At 41.1% G+C, this 22,267-nt stretch overlaps 1 long non-coding RNA gene across 2 annotated transcripts; it reads right to left on the bottom strand.

Annotated features, from left to right (window-relative positions):
* Positions 1 to 1,465: 1,465 nt before the first annotated feature.
* On the bottom strand, positions 1,466 to 21,543 carry LOC110343489. 2 transcript variants are annotated; one of them, XR_005870612.1, is made up of 3 exons: positions 21,301 to 21,543; positions 5,444 to 5,547; positions 1,466 to 2,044 (listed from the first exon to the last, which is right to left on the bottom strand). It is a non-coding gene; the product is annotated as an uncharacterized LOC110343489 (long non-coding RNA). The 2 variants fall into 2 exon arrangements; XR_005870611.1 differs by lacking the exon at positions 5,444 to 5,547.
* Between the last annotated feature and the right edge of the window lie 724 nt (positions 21,544 to 22,267).

Here is a 22,267-nt window from a genome sequence, read left to right on the forward strand (position 1 = left end):
TTTGTGGGGTTCACTCCTACAATTCCCCTTTTAGTCTAAATAGAAGATTTAAATTTGATACAAACTCAAACATATACAACATATATACATAGAGGGTGATAATTAAATTATAATCTACTTATATCCTAAGCTAAACATATCCATTCCACCTAAATTCTAAACTTATCTGAAAGGGATGCCTAAGTCTGAACACCTCCTTCCAATCCCAACCCTAAAATAATTGAAAATTAACACTAACAGGTGTAAACTATCCTCTAATATCAATAGTAGGGAGAAGGGACGTGGAATTCTCAAATTTACTTCCTGCTGAAGTGGGACGATGACAATCATGGGGACCTGTGGGAAGAAATTGCTAGTGTTACAAGAGTCTTAAGTAGGTTAATTAGTCTCTGTTTGGCAGGAGATGCTTGACTGAAGTTCTTGATTGGAGTTCTAATTTTGATTGAAGCTCTTATCTGAAGCTCTGGTCAGATTGTAGAAGATGCACTGTATCAGTTCCTTGGTCTGGAGATGTGTCGAGTGATGTAGTTCCAAGCTGGTTTCAGGATGGTGTTTGTCAGGTGGGGCCGATGATGTGGGGCAGTTCAGATGCATCCAGTCGAATCAGGGGGAGTTGCGGAAGTGAATCCCCATTCTCTTTCTGAAGCAGTTGAAGATTGCTGTCAGGAAATCCCTTCCAAACCCTGGATTAAAGGTGTGTGACCCTACAACTAGCTCAGTCAAATGCCTTTTAAAAGATCAAGAATAGGAAAAATATCATTTTTGCAATCCTAATTTTGGAAAGTAAAATATTCATGTCTGGGCAGTGGTGGTGCACCCCTTTAATCCTGGAACTTGGAGGCAGAGGCAGACGAACCTGTGTGAGTTCAAGGCCAGTCTGGTCTACAGAGTGAGTTCCAGGGAAGCCAGGGCTACAAAAAGAAACCCTGTCTTAAAGAACAAACAAACAAGCTCATGTCTAATAACAGTGAACAACTACCCTGGCTAAACAACTTAGTCCTTTTTGACTGAACTGTAAGCAAGTTTTCTACCATTTAAATGAATCCTGCCCATGGCAATCAGTGTGTGCTGGACAGGCATTAGTTAGAACTCACCAACATTTTTGTTTTTGGTTACCAAATGTATACAGCGATTTGAACAAGTATGTAGCTTACAAGCACTTATTTCTTACCTAAGATTTTTTCCCAATGACTGTCTTATTTTTATCCACTAATGTCCTCCAGCGTTTGTTTGTTTGTTTTTAAACAAAATTATGACCCATATACTCCAAATGCCCAACATTGGAAATTAGACCCTCATATCTTATTGGTTCCTGTAATGATTCTCTAGCTTGGGCTGGAGAAATTAACTAAGGACTGTGGCTCGTATACGTGCTGAGTCGGCACAGCAAGTGCCTCCGGGATCTCCTCCACAATGTGCCAGTCAGCTCCTTAGATTAATTAAATACCTTTGCATAGGAACCATGTTATTACAAACTCTTTATTTAGGAAACGATCATCAAAATGACACCCTGTACTGCTATAATAGATAAATCTTTGGTTGGCCCAGAAAGGCAAGAGTTGTGAAGGAAGATCTTTGTCTGTAAAAGAATAAGGCAGGATACCTTTGGTCAGGTTTTCTCACTGTGCTTCAGAGTCCTGTTGCTTGTCTTTACAACTTCAACATTCATGTGAACCACTAACTCACCTCTGGTGAGCCTAAGTCACTTGAAATAGTCATTTTCCCCATATGAACATGTTATCAGCTGGTTACAGTGTTTGTAAATCCATGCTCTGCTTTAGTTCCCCCTATTTTGCTTCAATTTAAGTATTGTTTTTAAATATGGAGGAAATCTATGTAGATCAAAACTCTGGGCTACTGAAAAGGAGGAGGAATGTCTCTTGAATAGGTTTCCATGCACCGCTTTCTCTCGCTTGTGAATTAAGCAAAGACGTGTGTACATTTTTTAAAATCTCCCCTCTTCCTAACACGAAAGGTAGTGTGCTGTGCTCACTCTTCTATATTTGCTTCTTTTGGGAGTTACTTATTTGTTGAGTTTCTTCATCTGTAACATGGAGAGAACACAATGTCAAGATATGTGACAATTAAATAGAAGGAGGCCGGTAGCAAGGACCAGTAAGGGCAGCAGGGATCAGTCAGGCGTGCTGAGTACCACCTTCACCTGGGCCTACAGCCCGTTCCTGCTATCCCCGTAGGAACATGGTGGCGATAACACTCCCATTGTGTCCCTCAGAGCTGTAGTCAGACCAACATCACACCACCCAGCAAGAATAGTTTTGACATTTCACACATGCATTAGCAGCTCCAGCCAGCTAAACGTTTAAGGCAAGCTCTGAGGTCCTAGAGCCCACTCCTGACAGGTCTCCTGGTAGAGTGCTGCATTGTCTCCCAGAAGCAACCACACATCCAACCAAAGTGCCATGTGGAAACAAAGAGACTCTCGGCCAGTTTGCAGGACAAAGAAGCCTTGAGTATTCCCTTTTTGCCCACGTGTTTACTATGTCCTGTGCTCCCTGTGTAAGTGCACAGTTCCATCTGTATGAGTTTTCTTTTCCAGGAAGAACTTTGCTCTTTCTTATGCTGCCTCTCTACTAGGACTCTAGCCTCTTGTCTCTTGTTGGTCATTTTGCTGCCGTTATTGAAATCTCATTTTGCCCGGGCGTAACATTCTGTATAGACAGGACTTGTATTCAATACTTGTCTAGTTTACTAATGCTTTGCATAGTCTGTGATTAAAATTTGTTTGTCATGCCTACCCCAGATTCTCTGTATGCAGCATGTTTCCCCCTCTTCTTCCCGCTTTAATTTTTTAAAAATCTTAATCACTGGTTTTCAGAAATTAGATTATGATTAGATTATTATGTGGTGAGGATGGCCCCCACAGGCTCATATGTTTGAATACTTGGTCTCTAATTGGTGGAACTGTTTGGGAAGGACCAAGAGGTGCTGTCCTTGTTAGAGGAGGTGTGTCACTGGGGATGGGCTTTGAGGTTTCAGAAGACCTGGGTCATTTCCAGTGTACTCTCTGTCTGCTGTTTGAGACTTTGACATGCGAACTCTCAGCAGTTCCTGCTGTCACGCCTCTAAAGGCTCCACCATTGTGGACTCTACCCCTTCAGAACTGTAAGTCCAAATAAATCTTTTCTTTTTATAAGTTGCCTTCTGCCTGAGTTTTACTGTGTTTTTCTCATGAGTGATAATCAAATCTTTGACAGTTTGCTTGGCCATTCTTTTCTATTTTCTCTCTATGCCTCCCCTTCGGGGAATCTCAACCTCACACTTTTCTTCCTACTTGTTTGGTCTCATGGGTTCATTTTTATTCATCTTTACCACCTCAGAACCTCTTTCTGTAAATTTTTTGTTTCTATGTTTCCAATTATTGTATCTAATTTCTTAATTACATATACTTTCTCTCTTACTTGAGGTATATATTTTTAATCTCTAGCAGTTCCATTTGGGTCTTTTTAAATCTTTCATTAAATTTTTCAACCTATATTTCTCTATCTACTTCAGCATATAGAACACATGTACAGTAGAAACTTTAATGTCACTTAAAATAATTTATTCATCTCTAATAAAATCTATTTAATTAAAATATATAATTACATCATTCCCTATAATTACATCATCTTCTATTCTTTTTAACCCCTTCCTATCTCCCAACACTACTCTTTCTCAAAGTCATGACCTCTGTTTTTCATTATTATTTCATAATAATAGTTACCTCCCAAGCCTTAGTATTGCTTATATGCATATGACTTTAGGGCTAACCACTTGGGATTAGATAACTATTTAGGGTTTTTTTCTCTGGGGAAGATTAGCTTTTCCTCTCTAAGCAGTTGTTAGTTGCTTGTAACTCTTCTTCTAGGAGAAAAGCCTCATAAAATTCCCCAACTCACACTGGAAAGCCTACATGTATTGTCATTGTTCAGGTCTTGTTCAAATAGCCATATAATTAAGATTCCATTATATCTCAACAATATGGCTGCTTAACATTTAAGGTTTTTATTATCATTATAGAATTCATTTTCCATAACTGATAATTTCCTAAATACTGAGAATAATTGTATGCTGTATTTTTGAAATAGTGTTCATCTATTTTTCTGACACAGGTAAACCAGTTGGGACAGCTGACCCTTTGAAGCTTTTGTGCTATGTCCTCACGTGGCCTTTCCATAATAATTGACAGGGTGAATTAGGAAGGCTCTCTTCTTTCTCTTCTTGTAATGTCACTAATTCTAGAGGTTGAGAGCCATATCGTTATCATTTCATTTAACCTTAGTTACTTTCTTATTCCAATGGCAGCTACACTGCAGTTGGATAGACCTTCAACGTGGGCTTTGGAAGATACAAACATTCCTTTTGGTCTTGACTGGTTTCTCAAAAACCGCTTGGTTCTCTATGTATCCACCTCCTCACACTGCAGCCTGAAATCGGCTTCTGGGTTGCAAACTGCGGTAATCTTTAGTTCTCATTTCATTCATTTATCTTGAGAATCTCATGTCCATTAGTTATATCTTAAAACTGCATTTCATATATCTTGTCTGATTCTCTAGTAGTTTATGTGTAAAGATGTAGTACCTATATACTGTCATAACCAGAAGTAGAAACATGTTTTGTGTAATTACTATAATTAATAGTAAAAAGTATTATTTCATGAATGAAAAATTGGGGCACCCAACTTCCCTATCTCCCATATACCTGTTGCTATATGAAAGCATGTGGAAATACTCAAAGAGTCCAATAAGAGGAAAAGGCAGTCCTCTTCATCTGGCAGAGCATAGAAAACAAAAAGCTTTCTATGTACACGTTCTGCATCTACAGATGCAACCAACCATGGGTCAAAAATTTTTTAAACCATGTCTGTACTGAACATGTGCATAGCTTCTTCTTGTCATTGCTCCCTAAGAACACAGTATAACAGCAGTGTGTGTAGCATTTCCCTTATATTCAGTGCTATTATATTCAATGCTATCATGTTCAGTGTTATCATATTCAATGTTATTATCATGCCCCTTATACTCAAGTATTAGAGATGATCTGAAGCCTATGGGAAGATGTGCAGAGACAGGCAGCAACTGCAATGGTGTCTGGTTTACACAGAGTTTATGGAACCATGTCTCCCACTGAGGGACAACTCTATAGGGCTCAGTACGGACCCTCCAGTCACCTCCTGCGAGTCTAGAAACCCTGTGGCTAAGGGTCCACTGGGTTCTGACGCAAGATATGCTGGGAGGATGCCTTGACAACATTAGAGAACGTGGTTTTATAAAGAAGCTAATGTCTACTGCCTTGATAGGAGCTATAAAGGAGACATCCTTCCACACTGCAGGTAGAATGGGGCACTCCTTAAGGAAAAGCCTTGTATTCTCTGGCAAGGAGAGGGATATTAAAAAGGCTAGAGTCAAACCCACTCCGTGGGATTGTGACCTCAAGGACTTACCTTCTCTGGTTTTCCTTTTCCTCATCTAGAAACAGGCTGAACAGCTCTGCCTCCAAGAGTTTTCACGGGGTTCAGAAAAGACATGAAGTAGTCCCTGTTCTGGGCTGGCATTAATGAAAGGGCTCAATGAACAACATGCGATGACAGCATTACTTTTATTAATAAACAGTGTGGAACCAACTCATTCTTCATTTTTCTGTAACCGTCTGTAAAATCTGTTGTTATGGTTTCCTTCGATGGTTACCAGGCCACACTAGTGAAGCCATCTGAACCCTCAGAGTTTTTGTGTACATTGACATTTTTTAGCCATAGCTTTTCTTTCTCTAATAGCAAAGGTCTATTCAGGCTGCCATTTTTTCCATGAGTGACTTGTAACCTTAAGACATCTGTCCATGTAATTTCATCTAAGTTGTCAAATACATCATCATCACAAATGGATCCTAACATTCTTATTATCCTTTTACTGTCTGTGTGTCTATGGGGATATCAAATATTGTTGGGGGAAAACTTTTTCCTGTCAGTTTATCAAGAGTTATGAATTTATTGATCTTCTCCATCAATGAGCTCATGGGCTCCATCAGTTGCTTTACGTCCTGTGTATCATTGATACCACTCTGATTGCACTACTCTTTTGCTTCTCAAGACTTGGGTTGTATTTGTCCCTCCTTTTCAAGTCTCTTAAGGTGAAATCTGAGGTGACTAGTGTAAGACTTGTTTCTTCTATCACAGTCAGCCAGTGCTGCAGAGACTTCCTTAGCCACAAATTTCATCACGGTGGGTTTTGTCTTGTAATCCATTCCAAAATACTTACAATGTCTCTTACAATTTTGGTTGTGAGCCTAGCCTCTAATGGCTGAGCCATCTCTCCAGCCCCCAATGTCTCTTAAGATTGAACATTCATCAGATAAATGACAGCATATGCTAGTGTGGATGCAGGGTAAGGGGAACACTCTTCCATTGCTGGTGGGAATGCAATCTTATATAGCCATTATGACAATCAGTGTGGCTCTCAGGGAACTGGAAATCAAGCTATGCAGATACTCAAAGGACTCTACAGGGACCCTTGCTCATCATTTCTGTACTATTCATAATAGCCAGGAACTGGAAACAGACTAGATGTCCATCAACAAATGAATGAATAATGAAAAAGTGGTAATTTATACAATAGAATATTACTCAGTTGTTTAAAAAATTAAATAATGAGATTTGCAAGTAAATGGAAGCAACTAGAATCACCCTGAGTGATGTAACCCAGACCCCAAAAGACAAATATGGTATGTATTCTCTTATGTGAAGATGTTACCTCTTAAGCCTTCAGTAGGCATGCTACAATCCTTATAACCACTGAGGTTAGGTATAGAGTAGGGACTGGGGGGACAGAAGGATCTCCCAATGAAGGAAATAGAATATATAGTTATGGAGAGATGAGATAGGGGAATAGAATGAGAGGATTAACAGAGAGAGTATGAAAAGGGGTAGGAGAAATGAGAGCAAGGGAGGGAATATGGGAAGGGACAGCTAACACTAAGGACCATTTCAGAGGTCATATGAAAACTAAATATAGCAGAAGCGTCTTAAAATATACACATATATGAAAGAAACTAAATGGAATCATCAAATAATGGGAAGACAAAACCCCAACTAGACATCTCTTTCCACCAAGTGAAACCTCCCATGCCAAGAATATGTTATACCTAATAGAGTTGTTGGCCAAAGAGGCCCCATGGAAACCCCCAAATAACTCAAGCTAATATTTCCAAGTCTATTGACTGCTGTCCACAAACTGAGAGTAAGGGTCTATTGTTGAAGACAACACCTACATATCTCATTGAACATGGAAAAGCCAAGCTGGTGCCTAACTAGAGACTTTACCCCAACTGACTAGTGTTCATGGTACTGAAAGTTACTCTGCATGCCACCTGCTGCAAACCTTTTGATCTACAACGGTGGTCTGATTGCATGATGCATTGGCACAATAACGGCACGGAACCTGGAACATTGTTTAGGTGGCCAAGAATCTGAGACTAGATCAGCCATGGACCTAGGGGGAAACTAAATAGTATTGTTCTATCTGATATTCATTTAGAATAGTGTCTTGCTCAGCCGCCATCAGATATGCTTCCTTTTGCAGTGTGTGGGAACTAATACAGAGGCCCATGACTGGACAAAGTATAGAGAGTGAGAGACCTTGGAATACTCAGTCCTAAATGGAAAGTCTTCATCAGACCCCTCCCCTCAGGGCTCAGGGATTTATTAGGAAGAGGAGGAGGAAGGATTATAAGAGCTAGTGAAGCTATAAGACACCAAGGAAGCAGTGCCTTACAAACAGGACTGGCACACATATGACCTCAAAGAGATTCTGGCAGCAAACACAGGGCTTGTATGGGTCCAAGACAGACGGACACAAACTGCCATCCCTAACACAGAAGCTATCTCTAATGTCTGTAATGGAGTCTTACAACCAAACACTGAAGGACAGGCCCCATGTCCAGCAGTAGATTGCCAACACAAAATAAACACTGGTATTTGGGGAGATGTTTTTTTTGTCTCATAATGGTTTGTTTGGGTATTTTTAAACCTTTTCAGGTCTTTTGCTCGTATGTTATGCTTTCCAATTACATGTTTTTACAGTATGTGTGTGTATGAATGCGTGTCTCTGATTGTCTATGTGTTTCTCATGCTTTTTCTTTCTGCTTGTTTTGTTTTATTCTGGCTTTATTTGTCTGTTTTCTAAAGAGAGAAAGAGACAGGTGGGGAGGATAGGGGAGGACATGAGGGAAGGGACACTGTGATCAGAATATATTATACAGAAAAAATTATGTTGAGTAAATTTTAGGAAAGAAGGATTGAGTCTTCCATCGATGGGTCCTAGAGAAACATGCTGCTTAGCTTCCAGACACTGAGAGCAACATCTATGTATCTTCTAATTACTGATTTCTAACTTAGTTCCAAATAGGTCTAAACTCTACTTTGTATGACTTGGATTCTTTTAAACTTGCTGTGAGTTGTTATGGCCAGAATAGTGTCTGCTTTATTGAACAATTGTGCTTGAAAAGAACACATATTTTGCCGTCAGGTGGAGTTGACTTCTCCAAGTATTAATCAACTCAATGTTTGGAGGTTATGTTAATCAGCTTTCCACACTAGAATAAGAGAACTGAGATAATTAGCATATAGGGAGAAGAAGGTGCTTTTGGTTTTTGTTTGGTTTTGGTTCTCAGTTTTAGAGGTTTCATTCCAAGTTTGGGTGGACTTGTTGCCTTGGGTCTTGGTAGGCATGCTGATAGAACCTGCAAGGAGTGTTTGCTGGAACAAATTGCTCATCACAACACCAAGAAGCAAAAGAGAAAAAAGAAATGGCCAGGGCCCCAAAATCGCCTTCTGGGTTATTTCCCCAAGGATCTAAGGATGTCCCATAAGGCTCTTCCTTCTGGAGATTCACCGTACCTTCAATAGAGCTGTCCTGGGGCCAAGCCATAAATCCATGGTTTTTAGGGAAAATCAGCACTTGCATACAACCATAGTGTTTGATAACCTTACTCGATTTTCTGTGTGTTCCATCAGTGATTGGGAAAGGAATTTTGAACATCTGAGTACAACTTTTCCTTGTGTCTTTTCATTTCTAGCCAGCCTCTGTTGAATGGTTCTTGAATGTTCTGCTATTAGGTGGTGCACATTTCTCATTGCTATGTCTTGTTGGTAAACTGAGTACTGTATCATCATGAAACAAAACTCCTTTTCCACAGTGTAGTCTTATTTCTGAGGAAGTAATAGAACTACTCCAGTTCTCTTTAGTTAGTGCCAGCATCATGTATCTTTTCCTACTTTTGCTTTTATCCTACCTGCTTCTCTTGTTTGGCGTATGTTTCTAATAGGCAGCCTATACCCAGGTTTTATAATTATATCCACTCTGACCATCACTATTTTATATTTAGTATATTTACATTTAATGTGAATTTTAATATGTTAGGCTTAAATTTACTATTGAGCCCTTTTTTTCTTTTTCTCATCTATTTTATATTCCTGTTTTAGTTTGTTCCTTAATGTTGTTTTATAGGGAAGGTCTACTAGGGAGGAGTTGTTCAATATTTGCATGTTCTAAAATGTCTTTATCTTGTCTTCATTTCAGGAAGACTTCTGTTTTGAGCTGGGTATATAGCTTTGGTAAAGCATTTGCTTAGTATGAATGAGGCCTTCTGCCTGATACATAGTACTGAAAGAATAAAAGGTAATGCTTTAAAAGAGACTTATGAACAATTATATGCCAATAAATTGGGTAAACCAGAAAAAAATGGGCAAATTCATAGAACATGTAACCTCCCAAGACTGGGTAAGGCAGAAATGGAGAACCAGAGAGCAACAGTGTGTATGGATATACTCAATCAATAACCAAAAACTTCAACAACAACCAAAAAAGCAACAGCTCAGGATCTGATAGCTTTACATAGGACTTCTATCAAACACTCAAAGAAGAATCGAAACCAGCACTTCTCAAACTACATAGCAAAAATATAAGGCTGACGAGAGAAATTGAAGACATTGTAAATAATACAAATATATATTACAACTAATACTGATGTACAAATAAAGTACAAACGGAAAGGCATCATGCACTCATAAATTGGAAGGAATTAAACTGTTGAACTGTTTATTTCTCTGTGAAAATGACTCAGTGGTTAAGAGCACTTCTTACTCTTGCAGATCAGGGTTCAGTTCCCAGCACTCACATTAGATGTCTCACAACTGCCTGTAACTCTAGTTCCAGGGGACCTGATGCCCTATTCTGGCCTCTGAAGGCACCTCACACCTCAACACATATCACACACACACACACACACACACACACACACACACACACACACACCAAATATAAACAAACCTTTAAAACATCCACCCTACCCAAAGCCATCTAGATTATGATTTTGTCAATGCCTTGTCCAGTTACACATCTACAGGCCACAGGATTTGTTCTACAGCTCACTGATACTGTCCCTCCCCTGTATTGGAGTTCCTATCATTATATTTTTTAGTTCACTGAACTTTTCTGAGACACTACCTGATTCATTCCATCTTCTGGAACATTCATCCTCTACAGTGTGTTTTTAATCTCAGACACAATATGTATGTGGCTGCTAATTATACCCACTATGCTATTTTGGGGTCTATTTTTTTGTGCTTTTATCACCAGGGGTCATATTTTCCTGCTCCTTTGAGAGAGTGATAGTTGTTTTTAGGAAGTCAACAAGTATAGATTTTACAGTTTGGACACTTGGGTTCTTCTGTATCTTGTTCCTTTGAACATTCTTGACAGTTGCTCTAAAACTCAGTTAAGGGGCTTAAGACTTTGGATTTTGTTTGGTTTTGTGTTTTGAGGCAGGGTCATGTTTTATAGCTTAGTCTGACTTTGAATATTGTGGAGCTCAGGCTTTCCTCAAACTTGTGGTCTTCCTGCTGTCACCTCCTGAGTGTTGGGATTATGGCATTGGCCACCATGTTCAGTGTAATTCCATTCTTAAATATTTAACACTGCAGACCACTGGTCATCTCATGAAATGTCCTTAGGATGTTTTGGAATGCACAAATTAAAATGAAGAGGGAACCATATAGCAGGTACATTTATCAGAATTTTGCTAAGTTAAATTTTACTATTTTAATCAACGTACTTCTTACTAATTGCAATAAGTAATGAGATCTAGCAATTAGTCTAATACGTCCCATGACTTGTCAAGTAAAGTAACAAGAAGAAACATTACTCTGAGACATATGCAACAGTGGCACTGGGATTTGAATGTGCCCATGCCTTCGGTTTATGATAGTGTTGAGGCTCTGTACTGTACATGTAATTTGTGACCCGCAAGCTTTATGGGGGGAAAGGCTAAATTTCAGTAAGACATCTGAATTCAAGGATTTCTAATTCTGTCTGTGGATGCCTTAATGATGTGTGGATCCAGGGTATGAACTTAGATGGAAACTGGATTCTCTGGAAATTGTACATCTTACACAATTGGCTAAGCTTGTAAACTGGTCAGGATTTTATTTTAATCTGAAATGTTTGAATCTGAAATGTGCCACGCCCCCAGGCTCCTACTGTGAACACTTGTTCCCCAGCTGATAGTGCCAAATTGGGAGGCTGTGGGCTCTCCGGTTGATGGTCACTAGCTGGGGGAGTGGGTCATTAAGGGCGGGCCTTTGAAGGTCATCCCCAGTCCTTGGTTCTGATGTTGCTCTCCGCTCCCTGACCTGCAGTGATGTGAGCAGTCCCTGCTGCATGCTTCTAGCACAATGAACGGAGCTGCTCCCCCATGACAGATGTACAAAACAAACCTTTGCTTCCTTTTTCTGTCAGGTATTTTGATCATGATGATATAAACATAATGAATATGCCTGATATTACCAGGTGTGGTGGGGAGAGTTTGGGGTCAGAGGCCAGAAAACAGTATTTGCAGGATAACTGAGAATGTCCTTCATGCCAAGATGAGTCTTTCTGAGGTCAAAGCGGTTTTCCCTTGCTGTTGGGGAGTCTACCTACCAAGTGTCTTCTTGCTCAACTCCCATTCTGGATCTCAAGACATCACTGAAAATGGAGAAATGACCTAAGTCTGCTGCTCATTTTTGCCTCTGGTTCCTCAGCCAGGCCATACACTCTTGAATTTGTGGATACACAGTTCTTTTCCTGTCCAGTGTATCCCAACCAGAAAGTCACTGTAATTTTTGGGTTTGTTCCCATACCCCCCACTACATTTCATTAGTCATACCCTCCTTCCCATTGCTGCCTTGAATAGGCAATCATTATGATGAGGCCAGGCTTGTTTCAGAATTCCCTGAGAACCACAGTGTCAGGTCGTCACAACTCTGGGGCTGGAAATGGAAAACGCTGCGATCTGGGCCTGGCTGGCACCATCCCTGTGAGTCATTGTGGAAACACTGTCCCCGGATGCTGCTCAGAGGGCTTGGTTGCTGATGAGCTCATCTGTCAGATGAATCCCTGAACCCCTGACAGCTTAAAATGCTCCATGATATGTGGGACATTACGCCTTCCATCTGGTGTCACTAAAATTTGGGTTGTTTCATTCTATTTTGGGGTCTTTCGCAGTTCCAATGTGTTAAGAAAAACAAAATACATTTTTTAGTTTACAAAGTAATACATATTCATTGTACAGAAATTGAAAAAATGCAAAAAAAGCCCACAGAGAACAAAATTCTACCAGAGATACAGATTTTAAAAATGTATTATAGTTTTTTTCTGGTGCCATTGCATTGTAGTGGATATAATACTTTGGTTAGTTGTGGGATTTTTTTTCTAATGAAAACAGCATAACTCCCACAGTCTACGTTAAAAAAATACACAGAACTATATCATTTTTGCCCAAGAGGAGACTACATAAAACCAGCTAATCTAACATAAACTTTCTAAAAATGAAAAAGCAAAAATCCCAAGGGGCAAGTAATTGCCCATGGCTCCCAGCTTGTGAGCCAGAGTCAGAAATGGAAGCCTGGCCTGTTGCCTCAGCTTCCACTGTCTCGTGACCCACCCATTTTCCATCTCTCTGGGTTCATCTTCAGACAAGAGCAGAAAGGGTTCTGGCCTCTCTGCCTCCTGACCCTGGAGAAACAGAGAGGAGTTCCCAGGCTTGCTGAGCAGGAAGTGTGTCCCATCTTTCAAACTGAAGTTATTTAATATCTTTGAAATGTTTGTCCCCTGTGGGGAAACTTGAAATGTGAAGAACAACAAACAATTCTTTCCCATGTAAAAGTTGTTTCTCATTACCATGTAGAAATTAAGAATAACAAATGGGCGTGACTAGCAGATTAATGACTCCACCGAGTAGTTAGTTCTTCAATCAAGGTGAAATGTGGGAGAATATGTATTTTCAGGAGATACAAATTCATCCCAGGCTAACTAGTGCATTCCAGGTCAGTGTGAGGTACAGAGTAAGAGCATGAATCCAAACAACAAAAAACCCAGCTGCCCTGATTGCTTTTGTAATTTGACACAGCTAGAATTATTTAAGAATAGGGAAAATGCCTCCATAAGGTTGGCCTATAAGCAAACCTGTAGGGCATTTTCCTAGTTAGTGACTAATATGGGAGAGCCCAGCTCACTGTGAATGGTGGTCCCGGTTGTTGCAGGAAAGCAAGCTGAGAAAGCCAGTAGGCAGCACTCCTCTATGGCCCCTGCCTCAATTTGTGCCTCCAGGTTCCTGCCCTGAAGGGCAGTGATCAGGAAATGTAAGCTGAAATAAACCCTTTCCTCCCCAAGCTGATTTTGGTTATGTTGTGTTATCACACCAACAGACATCAAATGAAGAAAAAAACAAAACAAGAAGTATATACAGACCAACTGATGCTATAGGGATGTTATGAGCTCTCATTGCTGAAGAGAATGTATGTTAGTGCAACCATCTTGGAAAACAGTTTCAGAAGTATCTATAAAAACTAAATGAAGATGTCTGTAATATACAGAAAGTGGTAGATATCTGCACCAAAAGAAATACACATAGCAGCATAAGCCTAAGCAGCTTAGAAACATAAGTTGGAAACTTCCCAAATGTTCATCAGCACTAGCATGGGTTAATAAATTATAGTCTATTTATGCAACAGAAAACTCTTCAGTTATAGAAATGAGTTACCTACAGTTCATATGATGATACACATTAGTTTAGTAATGATAGTGAGTGGAATAGACAACATAACTAGTAAGAAAACTCCCCCCAAATCCTGTTTATATAAATTTCACATGGCCGAGTAGAGTGGTACACACCTTTAATCCCAGCACTCAGAGAACAGAGGCAAGACGATCTCTGAATTTGAGGTCAATCTGGTCGATAGAGTGAGTTCCAAGACAGCCAGGACTACACAGAGAAGCCTTGTCTCAAATAACCAATAAATAAATAAATGTTACAGGCAAGCTAAGGTAGTCTTTGGTGTTAGCAGTCAAGGGAACAGTGACAGTGAAGGGAAGATGGTATGATTGTGAAAGGGTTTTGCTGAGGGAAACCCTTCTGATGCTGTGAATATGTATTACTCTCATTGGTTGATAATAAAGCTGATTTGGACTATAGCAAGGCAGAATAAGGCTAGGGGGAATGCCAAACTGCAAATACAGAGAGGGAGAAGGGTGGAGTCAGGGGGAAAATTCAAGCTAGTTGCTTAGAGGAACAAGACGTGCTAGAGAACAGGTAAAACTGCAAGCCACGTGGCAAAAGTGGGCTAAGTCGTAAAATGTGGTTAGTAATAAGCCTGAGCTATAGGCAGAGCACTTTCTAATAAATATAAGCTTCTACGTGTTTATTTAGCACCGGGTGGCTGGGACAAAAGGTGATGTCTATGTGGTCCCCTGTAGTGTCTGGTGTCTCAACCCTTCTAGCATCAAGGCCTGTTCAACATGGGTCAAACTCACACACACAACTGCACAGGGGTTGAGATTTACCTCTTGTTGGCTCACTTATGACAAGACTCATGCACTGGAAAATTGTGAGAGCCCCAGTAGAAAACCTCAACACCTGAAACCATTTTGTCCTGGGTTGAGTATGTCCCCAAGTACAAGCTTGTCCCAGTACCTAAGTGGATTAGTGAGTACAGTGTTCAGAACTAAGTAAATATGTGTGTGCTGTATAATTTTATTATGTCATACATGTCTAAACTTGATATTCATTCATTTTTTTCATCTTTGAGGCAAAAGAACAATACATGGACCCTTGAGGAAGGCCAGCATACACTTAAATTATATCAAGCACATTTTCTTTTTACACGCTCTCATTAAAAAAATGTTTATTTTGGGTACAAAACTTCAAAGGGGTGAGCCTGAAGACATAGGACTATAATCCAAGCCGATGAAGGAGGATTGCAAGTCCAAGGCCAACCTGAATAATTTAGTGAAACCCTGTTCCAAAGAAAAAAGGGAAAGGAAAAGGAAAAAGAGGGATAGGAATTTAGCGCAGCTTGCTTTGCATGTGTAAGGCTGTGGTTCTTATCTCTGATACTATTTTAGCAAACCGAAAAGGTACAAAAAATACAGAAAAATGCAAACACGTGTTTGTGGAGCTTCTACCACCCTAGGATAACAGGTATTTCCTATATCTCTTTCAGTTCTTTTTTGTGTGATTTCTTTTTCAATTAGTTAGCCAATTAACTAACTAGTATGGGGGAGTCAGAGGACAACCTTTGGGGATCGGTTCTTTCCTCCCTTCTTGTTGAATGAAGCAAGGTCTTTCTTACTGTCTCTGTCACTGTGCTGTGTACTCCAGCCTTGGCTCATCCATAAGCTTTTGGATGATTTCCTGTCTGCTTCCCCTCTCGCCATAAGAAAGATGGGACTACAGGTGTACACCACTGCATCCAACTTTGTATGAGCTATGGGGCTTGAACTCAGGTCACCAGATCTGCGAGGCAAGCACCATTACCTGCTAAGTCATCTCCCTGGCCCCTTTCTGTGTGGATTCTGAACATACAGCATCACTGAGTCCCCCTCTCAGTTCCCCCTTCCTCCCCTTTTCCTTAGTGCCATGAGAAGTTTCCCTCTTTTATGTCATCCCTGTGTTAACTTTAAATATATCTATTTAACAATGTGGAGAACAATTTAATTTTCTAAGGCATTGATTTAAAATTGAAGTTATATGCAATCTGGATTGTCTTTAAAAATGCTTTTAATGAGTCCTGAATAAAATACCTCTTCAAATGAGGAAATATCCATTCCAGAGAGATTTGGTGGAATCAAGGAGTGTTGTCCCATGTGTGGGATAATGTCTGCCTTGCATGGGACGCTATTTCCTATATAAGTAAACTACTGACACCCCAGCCCGTCTATAAACTGATCTCAACTTGTAGCATAGGCACCATCCACTAAATGACATGTGCTTCATATAATGCTCAACAGCTGAATGATCAAGGATCAACTTCTGGGCCACAGCAGTTATGGCAGGCACCTGCTAGTGGCTGCTGGCCTGCCTGCCTGATGCTAAGGACAGCTGTGACATGCATTTGGGGCTCCTGGGGTTATTCAAACCAAATGGCTGGCCGCAGATGCTTTTGTGATCTATCCAGGAGCTTGTGGCAGCTATGGTGATGGAAGTCTGAGCACCTGTTGGACCAATGACTGAACTATTGTGTGTCACCTGGTATTAGGCATCAAGAGCTGCCCTCTCCATCACATGGATTCCTGTCTTCCTGGAATGGGTCCTGATTCTACCTCTAGCCCCCATAGAGAGTCCTTAGTGGCCTGGGATTACCCTAGCCTAGCATGGGATCTGTTTGCTGCCTAGATGAGCATTTCTTAGGAGCTCTGTGTGCACACCCACAGTACTTGCTGCGGGGACTCCATGCACCCTACTGTCCTGTAGCAAAGTGAGAACAGCTGCTCCCGCCACACAGGCATGAGACGTGCTGATGGAATTCAGATGAAAGTCTCTCTCTCTTCCAGCAGACTCACAGTGGAGCCTTGCAAATGTCTTGATGGTATTGTTCTTTAGTCTCCCATCCCCCATCAGCCATGCTGCCAAGATGGGTTCTGCTCCATGAACTCAGTCATATCAAAGGCCTTTTGGGCACTCTCTTCCTATGTATGGGACAGTTCTGGCCTGGGATCTGCTCCAAGCTTCTCGGTGGCTTATCTGCTCCTAGATTGTTCTAGGAGCTGTCCCCTACCAAGGTAGTTCTGGAATACTCTGAGATCTCATTCAGGTGTGCCTTTCTCTGATTGTTACTAGAAACTTCGTGCATTGTGTGAGCAGGAAACTCATTTCTCTTACATAGAGCCATTATCTATTTGTGTACATCCAAAGCTACGCTAGCTTAATACGGAAGTGATGGTTGTGTCAGAGAGTAAATAAAGTAGAGAAAGAGTAGAAACTGATGCATCAAAAGACCTGACTGATCAAGAGGGGTGGTCTCTCTAACTAAATCCTCAGCTAGCCAACTGGGTTCCATGAAAGAGACTGGAGCAGTGGTTCTCATAGGTCTGTGCACTTAAAAAATCACCTACGGACTCTTAAAATGATTCCAAGGCTGTGGCCAATGCCAAGTGAATCAGGAGATACTGAGGAAGGGGAAGGTCCTGCCATTTTTGAAGCTCTTCTGATAACTCCAAGGTAGCCAAGTTAAGAACCACACCTAAGAAGCAAATGGAAGGGATCTTGATCCAGTAGAGTTTAACATGTAATCTGTAAATAAGAGAGAATCTGATCCAGGAGTTCTGCAGTTAGGTGAGGGGTCACTACATCAAAATCTGGGCAGACACCTGCACCTGAGTGACTGTGCTTAAGAGCCAGAAGGAATGCAGGAGTCTGTCAATGCAAATGGTTACAGTGAATGACCACAGACCAGTCTCTTTCTTTTCATGCCAATAAGTCTTAGGAAAAAAGGGAAGGATGGGCCACTGTTCTATAGCTGTGAGACACACCATGGGCAAGGCAACTTTTATAAAAGAAAGCATTTAATTGTGGGCTTGCTTACAGTTTCAGAGGGTTAGTCCATGACCGTCATGGCAGAAATCAGACAGGCCTGGTGCTGGAGCCGTAGCTGAGAGTTTTACATCCTGATCCACAGGCAGCAGGCAGAGAGACTGCACCTGGCATGGGCTTTTGAAACCTCAAAGCTCACTCCCAGTGACACACTTTCTCCAGGAAAGCCACACCTACCTCAACAAGGCCACACCTCCTAATCCTTCCTAAACAGTTCCACTAACTGGGGACCAAGCTCACACACCTATGAGTCTATGGGGACCAGTCTCATTCCAATCACCACAATGGGATTTCTAGACTGAGTAAGATTAACTTGCAATAGCCCACTTTGCCCCGCCCCCAGTTGACTAAGATTTAAATTTCCTGTGAGGAGGAAACAGAAAATATTGAGACATAGGACTAATGTGCCTATTTAAGCACACTTTCACCCCAAGAATTTTATCTTGAAATGACCTGCATTGGGCCAGTGAGATAGCTCAGTGGGTAAAGGTGCTTGCTGCCAAGGGCACCAGTCCTGAGAATCTTGGGTTCAATCCCTGGGACTCACATGGTAGAAGGAGAGAAATTATTCCTGCAAGTTGTCCTCTGACCTCACGCACACAAAGACACAAACCACGCCCCCCACACACCTTGAAAACAGCTTTCCATCAACTCTCAACCCCACTATAGTGCAGTGTTTGTTTCTCTTTGACTGGGGCCTTGTGTGGCTCCCTGTTGATTATTGATACTTGGCAGAAAAGGTTGTGCTTTATATCACTAGCCCAGAAACATGGCAAAATTCAAAATATTTTTAAAAACATGTGTGAATACTGTATGTATATGGGTGCATGTATGCCATAGCACATGTGGAGATCAGAGAACAAGTCAATTCCTTCCTTCCACCATTACATGTGTTGAACATAGGTCATCAGGCTTATGTGACAAGGGCTTTACTTGTTGAGCCATCTTGCTGGCCCTAAACCTCAAAATCTAAGTACCTTTCTATGAATGTATACCATTTCCTAAAAATTTAAATCATCATGAGTTGGAAAAACTTGAATTTATATATTGTGTGCTTTTTTTCATAAATAAAAACATGGGAGAAAACATCACTTACATGGGCTATATGTTTTTACCATCCTATTGTCACGAAAGAATTTCAAATGATAATGTATGCACATATGCATGGTTAGAAATGTAAACAACACATTAGGTAGAACAAAATGTCAAGAGAAAGCTTCTCAAGACAGCCCCTCACATCCTTGCCTCAGTTGCTCTCTCAAGAGAAAATACATGATGAGCTTCTCTTGTCTGTGATGAAGAGTGGATTTGAAATCCCATGTTATGTGAGCATTCTCCGAGATAACTCTAAGATAATTCCACATCAACAAGCTTGGGTTGGCTTGTTTCTAGCAGTGGAAGAATATTCCCTATGAGGATCTTGATATAATTTATAAAGTTTTTTCCTGGCCTCTATTATTATTTTCAGATTCTTGCCATCGTAGACAATATTGAAGTCAGAATCATTACCTAGAACTTTGAGCATACTTTTGTGGTTACATTCTCAACTAGTGTTTAAGATATTTCAACAGATAATTTGTCATTTGAACTATAAAGTTTTCACATTAAGGCTACCAGACTCTCAGAACCCGGGGGTCATCTGTCTACCTTGCTGCTGTGTACATGCTGTGGGCGGATGGCACAGAGCATTTTGCCTGGATTTCCAAGCTCTAAAGTCAACATGGTGAAAGACAGGCAGTCAGCAAAATCTACATGCTTTTCTGTATTTACTTTGGGAATGAACAAATTTGTGATGTTTCTCTCTCCAGGTGACAGAAATGGCCCAGAAATGTGTGAATTTCAAATAGTTTTTCTCAATTCCAACTCATTCTCTGTTTCTCTTTACTCTTAGCAAGGAGAGGATCTGAGGCAAGATAAACAAATGCCTTCTACGGGACCAGCTGCTGCCTGACACATACGCAGCAAGAGAAAGCCGGAGAAGGCACATTTGACAACTGTGTAACACTGACTTTAAAGACACAGATGGGGAACATGCGCAAATGACGCTTCACCAGGGGAAAGGGTCATAGCCAACTTCCCCTCTCATGGGCAGTCATTCCTTTCTTTAGGGAACCTTAGGCAGATTTCTCTAAAGGACCTCAGCCTGAGCACGGTTGACATGTACAGGATACTTCTTCTCTGTTACTGCACAGGGGCTGTTTGGTGCACTCTAGAATGTTCCATAGCATCTTGGACACCACCCCACTAGAGGCCTACCCACAGTTGCCTCCAAAAATGACCTTGTTGAGGAACACCACACACTCCTCCTCTGTCATGAACAATAGTTCCCTCTTATCTGAAGTTTTACTTTCTGTGGTTTTAGTTACCCATGGTCAACCATGGTCTAAAATAGAAATGGAAAATTTCAGAAAAACTCAAATCCATCATTTGTAAATTGTGTCCCATTATGAGTAACACGAAATCTTGCCATCACACTTTGTCCTGCTAGGGATTTGACTCATCCCCTTGTCTAGCGTAACTGCATTGTATATGCTCCCTTCCTGTTAGTTACTTGTGCAATTTTCTTGGTTATCAGGCTCACTGTCGCCATACGTCAGTGCTGGTGTTCCAATAATCCTTACTGTATAAAGTATGGCCTCAGAGAGTGAGAGTAGTGTTGCAAAGGAGGCTCCAGTTCACAGGATGTGGAAGAGCAACCTGGCTGTGTGGCATTGCTGTGGGGTGTGTGTGGGAAAACAAAGCAAAACATGCCATGCGTGGATTCAGAAATGAGCCACTGAGGCCTTAGAAGGGAAGGAGGGGGCTCATTGTATGTAGAAGACAGAAACAGCATTCTCTTACATGTTTATACTAAAGATGGTCTACTTGTTCTCACTCTGACAGGTATTTGCTTTCTGATTTTGTTAGCTGTTGTAAATAATTCTGTGATAAATACAGAGAAGTGTTCTATGGGAGAAAATTCCTTGATAGGAGAGGGCCAGGTCAAGAGGATGCACATTTAATATGATGACAGATAGTAACCAGTTTTCTTCTAAAGAGATTGTAGCAATTTTTACTCTCCTAACAATGCCTGTTTCTACATACCCTTGCCAAGTCAGCTTGTCAAAACAACAACAGCGAAAACCTTTTCATCTTTCCTATTTGGAAAGATGAAGAGTGTGGTCTTCTGGTAACCTCACATCTTCCTCTGTGCTCTAGAACAGGTTTCTGGGGAGAAGCTGCTCAAAATGCACCCTCTTGGAGATCTAAAGGCCAGGCCAAGGAACCCTGATGAGGCACTCTGACAGGGCTCTTTAGCCCCTTTTTCTTTCTGAGGGCTGCATTCTACATATTTAAGCTTCTGGAAATTGTAAATGATTCTCCAGGAGAGGACCCAGCCCCTTCAAACAATATGCTTACCTGCAGAACGTGCCAGAGCATGGCTGCTGGAAAGCCCATTGCATTCCTGTAGATGTGTCCTGTAGATGTGTGCACGATAAACGCGTTATCATTTTCTGAGGCACTTGCCCCTCTTGGTGCTGAGAGGTGCTGTCTGCTTTCATCTGTGTGCTGAATTACAGATATACATGATCAAATGAAGCCAAAACAAGAATCAAGTCTCATAAAAATCTCGCCTACAGCATGTACCAAGAAATGTCGATCGTGCCAAGACTACACTGGCTGAGTGAAGTCAGGAGTTGTGCAATTACCCAGCAGAGGTTGAGATTTATGACAAAAACAGGAACCTCATCGAAAAATCTAAGCACAAGATGTAGCCTATTCTTTTTAGAGGCCATTTTGGTATTTCACTAACATTAACGTTGAAAAACATGGCTTTCTGACCTCTAGGATTTAATCTCCTCTGTAAAGCGCAACATAAAATAGATTTTCCGTTCCTGGGTTTTCTGAGTGGCTCATTTTGGTTCTAAATTAACCCGAGTTTTTAAATAAAGACCAAAGTACTCTTCCACTGCCTGCTTGAATGCACAGATTTTTTTTTCATGCCAAGGATGTTTATTGAAAGCCTAATAGGTGCCAGACTGTAGAGAAAGCATTAATGAGAAAGACTCCATGACTGCTGGTTGGACCTACTGTTAAAGAAAAGGAAATACAAGGAGAGGGGCTGGAGTCAGGTGTGTGTGGTGGTCTCTAGGTCCACCTGCAGGAGCTCCTGGGGCTCTGGGGTTTGGCATAATTTAGTTAGCGCCCACAGAACAGACCTGAGCAAAGAGCTCTGGCTACTTCCAGAAAAGCAATTAAAGGCTATGATCTGACGGCTTGCTAGTCACCCCATGCCAAAGAAGAGATTCCCCTGTCCCAATTAACACGAGGCAACCAAACACAAGACACTAGGTACTGGAGAAATGAGCGAGCAACAGTCTGCTAA

This window comes from Mesocricetus auratus, unplaced genomic scaffold (genome assembly GCF_017639785.1).
Source record: "Mesocricetus auratus isolate SY011 unplaced genomic scaffold, BCM_Maur_2.0 Super-Scaffold_4256, whole genome shotgun sequence".
Lineage (NCBI taxonomy): Eukaryota > Metazoa > Chordata > Mammalia > Rodentia > Cricetidae > Mesocricetus > Mesocricetus auratus.